At 44.5% G+C, this 15,452-nt stretch overlaps 1 protein-coding gene across 2 annotated transcripts in view; it reads right to left on the bottom strand.

The window, feature by feature from the left end:
- ARHGEF3 (Rho guanine nucleotide exchange factor 3) overlaps positions 1-15,452 on the bottom strand; it is a 1,464,987-nt gene that overhangs the window by 697,270 nt on the left and 752,265 nt on the right. The gene's annotated exons all lie outside the window — the stretch shown is intronic.

The following is a 15,452-nucleotide window of genomic DNA, read 5'->3' on the forward strand; positions in this document are numbered from 1 at the left end:
CCTTTGGCCGAATCTCATCATTAGCACGGCTAAGTGTTTCAACTACAGCAGTGTAGTTCTCACAAAATCATGTCTCCAACAAGCCTAAAGAAATCAATTTCAGAGTCTGTAATGGGGCCGAGAATTTTGTCAGCATGATTGGTAGCTTGCCGAGCAAACAAAGTACCTTTCTGCAAGAAAGGTCTGGCTGAGCTGGTTTGACAGTGGACGGGATAAGAGTATTAAGTACTGATCTATGTCCGGAGGTGGTAGGTACCACAATGGGAGGACGAAGAATGTGGATCCTTGGTTGGATGCTAGAAGGATGAGGGTGAGGATTAATAGGAGTGTGAAGATCTGAAGGCGAAGCAGTGGTGTTGATGAGGACAGGATGAAAGAATTCGAATACAAGGACATTTTTGTGGCTGCCCTGTACCATGCCAGTGCCATTTTTGTAAATGTTACTAACCAGCCTCATTCATAGGGATGTCCAGAGTGACATGCCACCTTTCACCTCCAAGGTGTAATATCTATGCAACATGAAGGTAGAAGAGTAGTGTGCATTAGAGATTCTCATGCACTGGATTATGTAAGAACATGTGGCTGTCTGTGATGGTCACCCTGGAGGAGATGCTAATAAAGGAATCTGCATTAAATAATTTTGGCTTGCTCCTAAGCAAAGGTCTTCTTAAGTATTGCAGTAGAACTCATTTTCTTGGAGATGAAACAATGATACTAGAGCAATTCAAGAAGGGAAAAGAGGGAATAGTAGTATACTAGTATTGGTGGAGGGGGAATGCAGCAAAGGTGATGGAGAAAGAGCATGACGCTCAGATTCTACTGTAATGAGGATCAGTGGAAGGTAGAAGAAACAGCAGAGTGAGTGAACTACAGTATAGGCATGAAAGAGTTGATTCTAAGAGGAGGTAAGTGGTTAAGGCTGACCCAGGGTCTGGAGGAAGAAGGGGAGAGGGGAGACGCACAGGGAGGCAGCTGTGTAGTGAGAGAGGGGAAGAAGGAGAGAACCCTGTTGTAATAAAATAGGGAGTGCCTAGTGAGGAAATGAGAGGGGAGAGAAAGGAAATGTGGGATGGAGTTCTAGCAAGCCAACCAGGGTTCAGTGAAGTGGAGAGGAAGGAGGCTGAACTGGGGACTTCCAGCCCTTTAAAATGAGTAGCAATACCCTTGAGATGGATGGGGATGCAGATTTTAATCAAACATCAATAATTCAGATGACATAAATAGCTTGGCAAAAAGTTTGTCTGTTTTAATGTAAGTAAGTAAAACAGGGAGTACAACGAACATCAGCAATCGCTCGAGACTCAACTCGCTCTTCTTTTAAGAAAAACATATTTTTATTGACCAAATGTGTCAGTAATGACGTGTAGACATGCGTCATTACCAATGTCATCCTACGTGACAAGCTTCTAAAACCTATCGGGAAGCGGGATTGGCTCTAAGTGAACTACTAAGTATAGGTGTAATATCTGTATAGAGTAACAGAGAGAAAGTATTGGATACTTAACATCAGGTGGGGCAACTAAGCCCTCCCTTCAAAACGGCCACTATGAACGTCACTAAATGTACGACGTCCCATTGGCTACACAGAATGTAGGACCCCCAACTACGTGGTCCCCTACAATTGGTTGGCTTCTAACCCCCGTCAATAACTTTCCACCTACGTGAGCAGCATGCAGACTGAACAACCAGGTGCGGATGAGCTTGTCTCAATACCTGCTTCCCACCAATTAAAAGGACACTCCATCATCACCTCAACGGTTCAGTGTCAATTAGTGTCTGAAGTTGGCCTTGAGTCTGTACTCTTCTGTAGGATGTTATAAGGAGTATGGGTACTGTCTGGCTTCCGTGCGTAGGAGTGATCTTCTCGTGCGTCCAACTTTCTTCCATCACGTGACTGGACACCATGAATTGAGCCTTTCTCGTGTATTTAACTGTATTTTCCAATAGTCCTCTGAAGTTTTTGTTTATACTTGACCTTCTTGAACAGGACCTTCTGTTCTTTCACGTTAATTGTATCTATGTCAGCCAATTCCAGTTCTGATAAGACCTTGGCTCTTTGGCTCATCCAACTCCTTAGCTGAAATATATTCTGTTTAATTCAATTGCTTTTGTAACTGTGACACTGAATTTGAGGCCTTCCTCGTTGTTCAAGACTGCTATATACGTAGTGGAAACTTCATTCTTTATTCAATCCATATGTATCTATGAGGTATATATGTATATGTTGGCGCTTGCCATGATCTATTTACTATAAGCATTTAGCTAGCTTCATAATTGCTTTGCTGCTTGCGTTTCATTGCATCTGTACATGTTTAAACTAACTAAATACCTTCATCACGTTTGTGGCATAAGTTTCTTCATCTTGATCCCAAAATGTCACTTATCCTTAGTATTACTTCATTCTTCATAAATCGTCTGCCTCTCAGGTCTGATTATCTTTTATCTATGGAATAGATTCAGTTTCGTATGATGTCACCATTCATCCTGGTCATTCAGTTTCTTTGTTTCATCAGGAATCGTATTCAAATGACATCATATTGTCTTGGATGTAGGTATGGTTTCCTTAATGGATACTTTACTTCCCATATTCTCTTAGGTATAGGCATTCTTATGGGTACTGCACAGAGTCGTTGCTCTTCTTCTTACTTTCTGATTGGTGTAGTATACGTCATATACTTTGGTTCATACTTCTCAGGTAATGTAGGCGGGGTAGGTGGAGTAGGGGTACTTGGCTCCTCCTCTACAAGGCGGGCTGCGGAAGAATAGAATAACATGATGGGGCACTAACCTGGCGTGCCAACCAAGGTTCAGTGAAGTGGAGAGGAAGGAGGCGGCTGTGGAAGAATCGAAGAACATGATGGGGCACTGAAGTGGCGTGCCAACCAAGGATAAGTGAGGTTGAGAGGAATGAGGCGGGCTGTTGGAAGAACAGAAGAACATGATGAGGCACTGGAGTGGTGTGTCAACCAAGGTTCAGTGAAGTGGACAGGACGGAGGCGGGCAGTGGAAGAACAAAAGAACATGATGGGGCACTGTAGAGGCGTGCCAACCAAGGATAAGTGAGGTTGAGAGGAATGAGGCGGGCTGTTGGAAGAACAGAAGAACATGATGAGGCACTGGAGTGGTGTGTCAACCAAGGTTCAGTGAAGTGGAGAGGAAGGAGGCGGCTGTGGAATAATCGAAGAACATGATGGGGAACTGAAGTGGCGTGCCAACCAAGGAAAAGTTAAGTGGAGAGGATGGAGGCGGGTTGTGAAAGAACAGAAGAACATGATGTGGCATTGAAGTGGCGTGCCAACCAAGGATTAGTGAAGTGGAGAGGAAGGAGGCGGGCTGTGGAAGAACAAAAGAACATGATGGGGCACTGAAGTGGCGTGCCAACCAAGGATAAGTGAAGTGGAGAGGGACGAGGTGGGCTGTGGAAGAACAGAAGAACATGATGGGGCACTGAAGTGGTGGGCCAACCAAGGATCAGTGAAGTGGAGAAGAAGGAGGCGGGCTGTGGAAGAACAGAAGAACATGATGGGGAACTGACGTGGCGTGCCAACCAAGGGAAAGTTAAGTGGAGAGGATGGAGGCGGGTTATGAAAGAACAGAAGAACATGATGTGGCATTGAAGTGGCGTGCCAACCAAGGATAAGTGAAGTGGAGAGGAAGGAGGCGGGCTGTGGAAGAACAAAAGAACATGATGTGGCATTGAAGTGGCGTGCCAACCAAGGATAAGTGAAGTGGAGAGGAAGGAGGCGGGCTGTGGAAGAACAAAAGAACATGATGGGGCACTGAAGTGGCGTGCCAACCAAGGATAAGTGAAGTGGAGAGGGAGGAGGCGGCTGTGGAAGAAAAGAAGAACATGATGGGGCACTGAAGTGGTGGGCCAACCAAGGATCAGTGAAGTGGAGAAGAAGGAGGCGGGCTGTGGAAAAACAGAAGAACATGATGGGGCACTAAAGTGGCATGCCAACCAAGGTTCAGTGAATTGGAGAGGAAGGAGGCGGGCTGTGGAACAACAGAAGAACATGATGGGGCACTGAAGTGGCGTGCCAACCAAGGTTCAGTGAAGGGGAGTGGAAGGAGGCGGGCTGTGGAAGAACAGAAGAACATGATGGGGCACTGAAGTGGCGTGCCAACCAAGGATCAGTGAAGTGGAGAGGAAGGAGGCGGGCAGTGGAAGAACAGAAGAACATGATGGGGCACTGAAGTGGCGTGCCAACCAAGGATCAGTGAAGTGGAGAGTTTAGAGAAAACAGAGGTTGAGTAAGAAAATATCCTCAGTGTTGGAAGGGAGAGACCTCATATGCAAGTCAAGAGAAATAGCAAGCAACAGGTAGTGGAACTGAGGGGAGTTTGGATAGGACCGGAGAAGAAAGATATGAGAGTTGAGAGTTAGTGGGAATAGGTCACAGTAGAAGGGATGAGCTGTGATGCAAGGAGAGAGAGGTGAGAGGAAGTGGGAGATCAAATAAAGAAGCACTAACTAAGCAGGGGCCAGAAGGGAAAAGGAGGTAAGCTCCGCATGGAGGCAAAAGATATAGAAAGGCAAGTCAGAGGTGAGGATGGGGCAGAAGGTGTAGCAGAAATATTTGAATGTGTAGGAGGGGAGAGCAGTCAGGATGCCAGCGGGGAAGGGGCAGGAAAAGGAGTGCCTTGATAGTGAAGGGTACAGATCAGTGGAAGAAAGGAAAGATACCACACCGGGCTGGAGGAGTCTCAGGCACGATGGAGAAAAAGCAAAGAAAACATGAGCAGTAAGAGTGGACAATATCGGAAGCTGGAGAGGGAAGAGACACATGACAAGAGCTACGAGATGAAGATAGGAGACAGATGCAGGATAAAGAGAGGTATGAGGCGGCATGAGCCAGAAAGACTGAGTAAAATAAAAGCAATGGGAGTGAAGGTAGGGTGCAAGTAGCAGGGAATATTGTAGGGATGCTGTAGTGAGAGGGGAGTCAAGAGACAGGCTTAGCCCATGCTATCAGGCTCTGGCCATGGAAAAGGGTGCACACCTACCCCACCCCAGGCTAGGGACAGTCCCCATGCAGAACAACCATCCCCACACAGCTGGAAAAGAAGGGAAGCACTGCAACCTGCAAATAATATCTATGTTAACAGGAGATGGGCTACGCCCTGAGTTCTTATCTTATTCCTAAATGAGACACAGACACCAAGGTGTATTTTTTTAGGGATTTTACCAGGAACCCCTCTTTATTTATAAAACACAATTTCTTAACAAACATTCATAAACATTCCATCTAAGACTAACCCCCTTCTCTGTTCCCCTGGAGTGAGTCCATTGTGGGGGATCTGACCCATTAGCCCACGCTATTTTAGAGGGGTCACAGGAAGAACCATAGTGTCGGCCTGACAGAATAGACCCCATAGTCTGTGGGGCTGCCAGCCATCACCGCCCACGCCATGCAGCACCTTTTGTTGTGTTCAACGACCCCATTACCTGGGGGCATCCAAGTCATAGCCACGCCCCTGGCGTCCCTATTGCCATGGGAATGCAGCCATCAATCACCGACTGGGCATGCTCCGACGCGACCATCCCCCTCTACACTGCGCAATTGCAACATGCCTGCATATCTACTGGCAGCTCCGGTCGGCGTGCCAGAGCTCTCTTGCCTTCACCTGGGCCTGTTCTGACTGTGTAGCTCAGGACTTCGCTTCACCCGGGCTGCGATGATGAAGCAACCTGGTGCTTGAGCATCACCGATCACCCAATTGATAAGGCAGACTTTGCCTCCAGCTCCTCTCTTCACCCGGGCCACCTAATGTGACAGCCCAGACTTTTCTTCACTGGCGCACCCACCGGGGGCAGAGTGGACTTCTGCCTCCTCCATGTTCACCTCTCAGGCTGCCCTGAAAGATGCAGCCCAGGAGGGTTTAGCCCCTGCCTGGCCTCGGGGTGGGGTGTACCGATAGGGGGCATGGCCGGGTCGGCCCATTTCAAGTCACTCCATGCACATGGCCCAGACTGGGCAGCTCTTCTTTCTTTGCCCCAGACCATCCCAAACATGCAGTCCATGGCCTTCAGTGATGGGCCTTTCTGGCCCACAGGTGGGCCAACAGCTCTCATGGCCCCATAGGGGACCCTGCTTCCCCATGTAAGCAGCCCACACCTGCGGTAAAGTTGCCGGGCCACCTGCAGATGCAACCCTTTTTTTTAAAAGTATTTCATCCGTGAGGGGGCCACTAATCATTGGTGCTTCTCTCTTGCCTTCTACCAACTGTCTTTTTTTTCCTTCAACAGTTTTCTGTAAAATCTTCCATCGCCCCTGCCCAGTCCACTCCTGGGCAGGGAAGCACTGTCTTTTATTCTTTTTTTTTATTTTTTATTTTTAGTTCATCCAGCCCCATGAGATGGATGGTTCAGTCCAGGTAAATTCCCCCAAGTAAAACACAAACACTACACAATAAATAAACTAATACATTATTTCTATTTTGAACTCAGGTAGACAAGTATATAGTCCTGCCAAGCAGGGCCCAGTTTGGGCACTGGCTACATAGTCAGTACAGAGTTCTAGATCGGGAGATAATGTACACGAAGCGACAAAGGAAGAAAGGAATAATGAAAGGGGACAGGGTGAGAAGGAGAGGCAAGTACACGGAGCAGTAGCTAAGCCGCAGCGCAGCAGGTGAATCAAGGGAAGTTCTGTCGGGAGGCACAGCATATAGAAGGGAAAGCAGAGTGGGGTGGTGAGTCAGGGAAAGGAGTTGCAATAACAGTCAAGTGAACAGGATGAGGGAGCAAAAGATAAAATATCAACTGAAAGTGTACGCCTGTGTAGAAAGTGTTCTTATATACAGAAAGATACTCTATGTTACTTCAACTCAGGGTGTGGGGGAGAATGGAACAATCCTGGCACAAGGTCGACTTACTCAATAAGGAAAGAAAGAATCCTAAACTTAAGGACCCTTGCGTCCCCTGCACACCACTGTACTGAATAAACAGTAAATCATATATAATGGGCCTCATTAAAAGTTTGGCGGTAGCCTTGCCGGGAAAACCAGCAGGCTGCCGCCAAACTTGCACATTTTTCTGGCGCCTAGGAATGGGCAATTACTGGGTCATTACCGCCCTGTTCCCGGGTACCGGGAAATGTTCTTCCCCATTCCCATTGAGCGCCATAGGGCGCAATGAGAATGGGGAAGCCGGATGCACCGGCACCATTCGTGAATGGTGCCGGTGCATCTGACATGCTGTGCAAGCGGGTGCCGATCTGCCCGCCAGGTCAGACCGCCAGGGCACCGCAAGCATAGCTTGTAGTTTGCCAGTCCGGTAGTAACGGCGCCGGTTACTACCGGACCGGCAAACTTGTAATGAGGCCCATGTGCATTTTACTTTAAGAATAAGTTGTGAGAGACAAAAAGTTTCAGAAATAGCAAATTATTTTAATCAAGCAAAATATTATCAAGTGTCAGGATTAGAGCTCTACGTGTTTCGGGATCCCACCCTTCATCAGGAACAAGTACTTTACATCATTATTCCAGAATCTTATATTCCTCATTTACAAGATAAAGACATTTTTTAGAAAAATTAATAGTCTTTTTGGTCACGCATTTAAACTGAAATATACTGAAAAAAACAGTTTTCTGTATTGTACAGACATTCTCCAATGGTCAAGTGTAATCATTCACCTGGATTATAATGCGAGCGAGTGTCAGATTTCTAATTGACTCCTTATATCAAGTGACTATATCCTCCATTCAGAAAAAGCTGCAAAAATTTTAACTTCACACTGGAAATAACAGAAATAAAGAAGGGAAAATCAAGAAGGGGACCACAAATCTATCTTGTAACACACAGTCTCATTATCTGTATGTCCACGGCACAGCACCACCAGTAAATGGTGTAATTATCTGGCCAAAAAGAATCAAGCATCGCTTCAGGGTTGGCAGCTGAATAAATGTATGTCTTAAACAAATTCAATAAAGAAAGATGGTGTAGTGCTTCAGAGGTAAATACAATACATAGAAAATCTTGGTGTCTCACTCTAAGTATATTCCTGTTACATTAGTTGACAGAGTCCGTCCTTACCTCCTATTCTATGGACCAGCGGCCACAGGGGGTTTATATTGCTGTTGTTAAGGTACCAATGGTCAAACTCTGTAGTGACATGGCCATGTAACGGTTTTAGAACACGGCACAATCCAGGCAGGGACTGTTTCCACTGACAATAAACGTGATGCACAATAAAAATGCTTTTTATCTTTATTTATCCTCGGATTCTACTTTGAGAAGGTACCCAACCCGTCTCACACCCACCTTAACAAATACTGCATGTCGCAATGGACTATGAACCAGGCCGGTGTGTAACAATGAAATATTTATAAATGTTTAGAATTCAAAGACAATCAAGCAAATCAAAATTAGGACAGCAGCCACCACTACTGTGGCTATACAAAGCAGCAATCCTACTACACAATTAATTCAAATTCCTAACATCATCTACATAAACTCTTAATAGAAATCAGAAGCAAAATCACTCTTCAAAATGATTTATGGCACACAGGTTATGAACCCCCCTGCAACACTTCCCCCAAACAGCTACTAACAAACTTCTTGGTAGATGGAAAGTAGTGGCAAGGAGTCAGTATGAAGAGTGGAAAATCAATTTTTAAATTCAACCCAGGATGGGAGGCCTGAAACAAATTGAAAACCGTGTAAAGGAGCAAAATAGCATACTTGGATTTTACTTGTTACTTGTATCTCAATTTACAATTGCGGGATGATAGCTATGACAGAAATTTGTGTGGCTGCACTAGAAAGACAAGGAAGTTTACAGACTACTGATCAGGGCACCACAGCAGTTCCACAGGTGAGAAAATCGATTTGGGGAGGAAAACAATGCAGAATAAAACACACGCGACAGAATTGCAATTCCTTATTTTACAGAGGCTTTAAAATGACAAGCAGCTAAGAAAATGGGTTTAGCTATCAAAATCGAAAATCAGTTTTTAGTTGACAAAGGCACGTAACAGACAGGATTCTGAGGGAAATGTAATATTCTTAATGGGATTATGTTTGGGTTTTTTTATGGGAAAAGTGCACATCGGAATTTAGAGAAAAGCAAAATACACGTGCAAATTCGGTTTTTGTTATACTACACTATTTCTGTTGAGACTATATTTTAAAGGCTACACTCAGTAAAAACACTCAACAAAATTGTTACTTTCGAAAGGCAACAATAATGAACCTGAATTTTCAATGGGGAAATTAATTGAGTTACTGCAAATAATACTAGGGACTTACACAGATAACTGGAAGAATTATCATAAGGAATACGCTAGCAGACATAGACTAACACAGATTCTTCTATGGAAAAGGTGAACAGATGATACTGGCAATCTGGGATTTGACTGGGATTTTAATAGGATTTCAATAGGAGATGAAGGATTCAAAGGAGAGGGGTATGCAATATGGGACTTTCAATGGGATCTTCTGTGGGATGCAAAATGAAAAGAGCGGGATATGCAGTTTTTGAGACTGGGTGAGGTGATACTTACAAGGTAAGTTTGAGTTTGGGACTTTGGACAGCCAGCGAGGTCTCTTGACAGCAGGGCCAAGGGATCTGATCACTGGGATTTCGGGGTCAAGAGATCTGGTCACGGGGACCGCTGGGCTCTCCTGGATGGGATCAGCTGGGCAATGTCTGGTCACTGTGGACAGCGGGATGGGTCAGCTGCCTTTCCTCTTTTCTCCCTGGATTATTGGGTATGGCTGGATCTGGATGGGTAGTTCTGCCTGGATGGAATCAGCTGCCTCTGGATTTGGTTTTTGAGTTTTTGAATGTTTGAATATCCTGTGTTTCCCTGTCTCCTGCTTATATAGCCAGAGTAACATCATAGAATTGTACAATCTGGGCGGAAGTACTCTGGAGTTACCCGTCTACTGGGATAGGCCAGGCTACTGGTGTCCCCTCCTACCTCGGAGCTGATTGGTTCAGGGGAACTGACATTATTTTATGTGTGTGCATTTACAACCATTAGCAGCCCACTGGCAGAAATGTCATCAAATGGAGAAGAAGAGTGACCTTAAATTCATTGGATTACAGTATGTCCAAATGGGCAAAAGAGGAGGAGACAGAGAGAAATCAAAGCGCCAAGCAGAAGCTAGAATTATCTGTAGACTTAACAGTACTGTAACTGGACTGAACTCTAATTATGAGATGGTGTCATTTCTCTAACCAATGTATGCACATAATTGATATCTGAATGTATAGTTCTGAGACGTGTGGAGTAAGAAAAGTTAACAAGTGCGATGTACTTTTATAACATGCATATGCATAATGAAGACTAAAAGAGCCACCTTATGGCACTAAGAATATTAGCACACTATGACTTGGGTCAGGCATATATATACACCTGATTGGACCCTAATCACTAAATGCGCTTTTGTGAATACCAATATGCGGGGCAATAATGCATTGCCACAATTTATGACGTTGATAACACTAGCATTCATTAATTAGGCGTAGCACCAAATATGCACTTTAATCCATCTCTACTAATAAACATGTTCTAGGCATAGAAATTATGCGGCTTGAAACTTTAAAACCACTAACATAACCATGTACTGGTATTATACACGTAACTATTCAGGAATGGGGGCTATGCAATTAGGTTACATTGAACACAAGGTAAATGCATCCCCAAAAGATGGCGGCAGTAATATGCTGTAATCAACAATAGACACAAAGGTAGGACGCAGGCATCCACTGTTGCCCGAGTAATGCGAGAAGGAAAGTCTGTATTAGCTTCACTAGAATGCAAGGGCTAACACAGAGCCAAAGCGAGGGACGCCAGAGGGCACAATCAACAGGTAAGAGACCGTCAATGTAATGGTATTAGTTTAGAATACGTATAGCAACATCAGCATTCTATAATGAAACCGTATTACGATCAGCGCAATGATTATAGATATACGTAATTGCGCGGCTAAGGAACTAATCGCGCGCAAATATAATGAAGAAATATATGGTTTAAAAACAGATAAATTTAATTTTAAGCTACCCGATTGAGCAATTAGGATAGCACAAAGGCACAGACAATGCTATGTGATGATCAAACAGCACTATACTAATAATGCAATACGAGCGCATTTTTACTCAGAGAGGAAACCAATATAAGAATGTTCATAGTTACCCTCTGCTCCTTCAGAAGGTCAAATCGAAGCTGGTGGACTGGGGCCCCCTGGAGATCTCGTGGTTGGGTAGGATCAACACTTTAAAGATGGCAATTCTTCCTCTGCTCCTGTATCACTTCTCAGTCTTACCAGTCAGTGTCCCAACATCTTTTTTCAGGGCCCTGCAAAGAATAATCACCCGGTTCGTATGGAACCGAAAACGCCCGAGGGTGGCGGCATCCATTATGAAAGCCGTGCCAGATTGAGGGGGAGTGGGACAGCCGGACTTTCGAGTGTATTACTTAGCAGCACAGATCAGGGTGATAAAGGAACTGGCAAAGGAATGACAGGGGCAAGGTGTGGAGGCCAATGGACAGGGTGGTAATAGGAAAGGACCTGGAAGGGGTACTGTGGATGCCGAAGCAGGATAGGCCAACCAGAATGTATTGTAGTGCAATAACAGCGACAACAGGGGATGCCTGCGACCAAGCCATCGAGAGAGCTCAAATCACTTCATTCCCCTCTCCGTTCTCGCCCCTGCATTGGTAACCCGCAATTCACTCCAGCAGCCACAAACGAGCCAAATTTTGATCCATGGTTCCTTGGGTGCTGCAGGATGCTACGGGATATGCTACTGGGGGGAGAAGTGAAAAACTTTGAGCAGTGTAAGAAGGATTTCGGTGTGGGGGAGAACCAGAGGTTTTCATATCTCCAGATCAGACATTGGATCTCCCATCCGTCTGTAAGGCAGGCAGGTTCTCGTCCCCTTACCCAGTTTGAGAAGTATCTCGACACGGACACGGGAGACAGAGGGGTAGTCTCGTCCATTTATAAACTTATAAAACGGGAGGAAACTATATATTCTAGGACCTACATGAGCAAATGGGCGCAAGATCTAGGCTCGGGTATAGAGGAACAAGAATGGGTCAAGCTTTGGTCCCAAATCCCGAGACTTGCAAGATCTATTCAAATCCACGAGATCTGGCTGAAGCTGCTATTGAGGTGGCATCTAACCCCTGTCAGGTTAAATAAAATATATCCCACAGTATCAGTTTATTGCTGGAGGGAGTGCAGTGCAGTGGGATCCTGGGCTCACATTTGGTGGGAGTGCCCAAGACTCGATCCCTTCTGGTCTCTAGTTCAGCGGGCGATCGCCCAGGTGTTGGGTGACCAGCAGGGCTGCAGTAGGGAGCGGGATTTAGTAGGCCTTAATGCAATGCTGATAACTTTGCCCACCAGAGCGGACCGTAAACTGTATATGATAATGATGTTGTCGGCTGCATTGGTCCTGGCCAGGAAGTGCAAGTCAAAGGACCCTCCACAGGAACACGAGTGGGTTGCGAAATTGTGGTCATTGATGGCAATGGAATGGCTTACCTACTCGATCCAGGGGTCTCACATGAGGTTCCTCTCGGACCGGGCCAACCTGTTGTCATTTCTAAAGGCGGGAGCCCACCGCGAATTGTGCCTCAAGGCTATGGAACTATTGGGCATTGTTCGCCCTCAGGACGAATCAGACCTGTGAGGTCTTATATACTATTGCTTTTCTAGGTTTTTTCTTTGTTGCTTGGACCCCGCTTGGTGTCTCTGGCTTAAAACTCTACCTGGGCTACTGGACTGTATTAATGAGAATAATGTATCTAATTCATCTCTTCAATTTGAGCTGTCGGCAAACCTGTAGGATCTGGGGAGGGGAGGGAGGGTGGGAGGGAGGACCGTGGGACAAAGGGGAGTTTCTGTTAGTATTAATTGCTTCCTGTTTCATTGAAAACTGTTAATAAAAACTTATTGGAAAAAAAAGAATGTTTGTAGATTTCTTGTGGAAATGATGTAAACAGAGCACTGGAATTTCCGGAATAAGAGAATAGGAACACGAGCAGTACAAGTATTCATGCAATTAATTAGAATACTTTAACCGTACTAGATATGAATTAGATAAAAGCTAACTATGAGAAGACGGAACGCGCGTTTTATATGAATGGAACTCAAATAAGATCAAATGGATTACTTTAATAAGTGCATAGAATTCCAATGTTGTAATTATTTGAACTTTCGGCTAACAACTGACCAATAGGGATTGAACACAGTATTATGATATTTACCCACAGGGATCGGACCCTTACACCAGGTTTTATACCTAACAACGTTTCCTACTTTAACAACGCTACAAAGGTAACATGGAACATCAGTAGTTCACATACCCATATGAGATTAATATGGATTGTTATTTGTCTATTGTGCACACTGTGGAAATCTGACCCTTAAACTTTGTTTGTTTTTTGTCTCTTGTTCCGTTTTTTATTCTCCAAAAAAATCACCCTACAATCCTCCCTTTCTTCAACCCGAATCTCTGTGTTTCTTTGTTTTGATTTCTAATTTTGTTATTTCTATTTATTCATTTCATTGATTGTCATGTGATTAGTTATGAAATGCAGCATGGAATAATACTTGATGTGGGTTCAATCAAATGCAATGCCACTCTTTCCCCCTGATACTACTCAATCCCCCCTAATATGCAGTATAAAGAGATGGGAGGAGAGAAAACAGGTTTCAGGAATAAACACTCAACAAATACAGTTTCAATCCCAGCTCCCCCCAGCAAGCATAGAGAGAAACAGGAATGATTTCAAAACAGGACAAATGCTTTTGAATGTGGTTTTGACGAATGGGAAAAACACTGAAAAATGAATTTAATTCTCGAAATTGGATTCAGAACTAGTGGGAGCCGCTTTATATAGTTTCAGGTAAACACTAGCAATGATGATTGAATAACTAGCAGATTGGAAACTGAATTCTGAGGTCAGATGCAAAGAATAGCTGTTTTACACGAGTTGAAATTGAATTTGTGGCAAACTTTTCCGCGTGCGAGAAACGCGATTGCGGCAAAACTATAAAGATTTGGAAGGCAGTTTTAGATTCGTTTGAAAGCTGAGGATGTTAGCTTCAATTTGACACTTAATTGTTTCTAGCATGCACGGTTCAGAAGTTATGAAGGTTTTAGTAGAGGTCGTTTTTTTCAGAAAGAGTCAAGATTTTCAAATGAAAGATGTGCTTTTGAAATTACAAACAGATATTCTTTACACTAGGGATGCTATGAAGATGCAAGATCCCCAACGGACAACCACCAGAACAGTGCTCCTCTCCTCTGACTTTTGCCCACCAAGACACTTGTCTTTCTTCAGCAAATATATTAGCGCAAAGATGAATTTATCACTACAATTAACAAAGGACTATATGGATGAGGGAAAGATTCAGAAAAACAAGGAAGATTCTACAATGCAGTTCTGGATAGGATAGGATGGGTTGGATTGTATTACTTAAGGATAAGAGATTGGCTGTGGACAATTCTATGCTATAGATACTCACTCTTATGGTTTGGAAAAGGCCCGTCAAATATCTGGTCGAAGGTTTTGGACTGGACTTCTGCTAGCCCACCGGACGGGATTCAGGCACACGGTTCTGTGCTCAGCACGGCATTCTGGTCTCTGCACGGCCTCTGGACTGGATCTGACGGGTTGGTCCTGGGTTACAGCTATCTGGTTACAGCTCTGCTCTACTGGTTTGGATCTCTGGGTTCTAGCAAGAGTTCTTGGCAAGAAAGCAGAAACAGCACAGCCAGGCTGCTCAATTTTTGGTGTGCCCCTTGGAAGTCCGGGGTTAAAATCAGGTTGCAAGATTTTAAAGGCCAAGCTGAGAAGGGTTCAGCTTTGGAATTGGGCCTCTCTGCTTTCAAAGTTCTGGAGTCTTGGATCTGGGTTCTCCTGCAGAGTGCTTCGCCAGTAAGTCAGTTGATGGGTGAATCTGTCTATGTCTAGGTCCTAAACTGTCCCTATTTATGTATTTCCCAAAGGGGTGGGTAGGCTGAATTATACTAAGGACCTCCCTATGGAATCCTATTGGTTAGAGTATTTCCCCTCTCCTGATTTGAGAAGGAAATCTGGTGTCATAGTGATGCTGCATTTTACAATCCAGGGAGTACCTCCCCTTTGTTTCAGTACAGTAAATCTATTTTTCACATGAATCATATTTACAATATCACCAGCTTGCTAATAATACATATTCATATTACAGATTTAGCAGAGCACGTATCCGTCCGAGTTTCATTTTAGTGCAAGCTTTGGTTCAAATTTGACAGTTTTTCGCACTTTTGGTGGGGTACCCAGTGTCAGATCTGTCCACATTTTTCTCCATACATGCGCACAACATCTGGGCATAATCCTGTGAAGTTTCATATTTCTAGCATTTTCACAATTGCTACAACATCCAAATTTCGGTAGCGCTGTCTCTGAACATCGCACAGAGCTCAGAGTAGTTTCAAACGATGAGC

This window comes from Ambystoma mexicanum, chromosome 2p (assembly GCF_040938575.1).
Source record: "Ambystoma mexicanum isolate Mex_15411 chromosome 2p, UKY_AmexF1_1, whole genome shotgun sequence".
NCBI lineage: Eukaryota > Metazoa > Chordata > Amphibia > Caudata > Ambystomatidae > Ambystoma > Ambystoma mexicanum.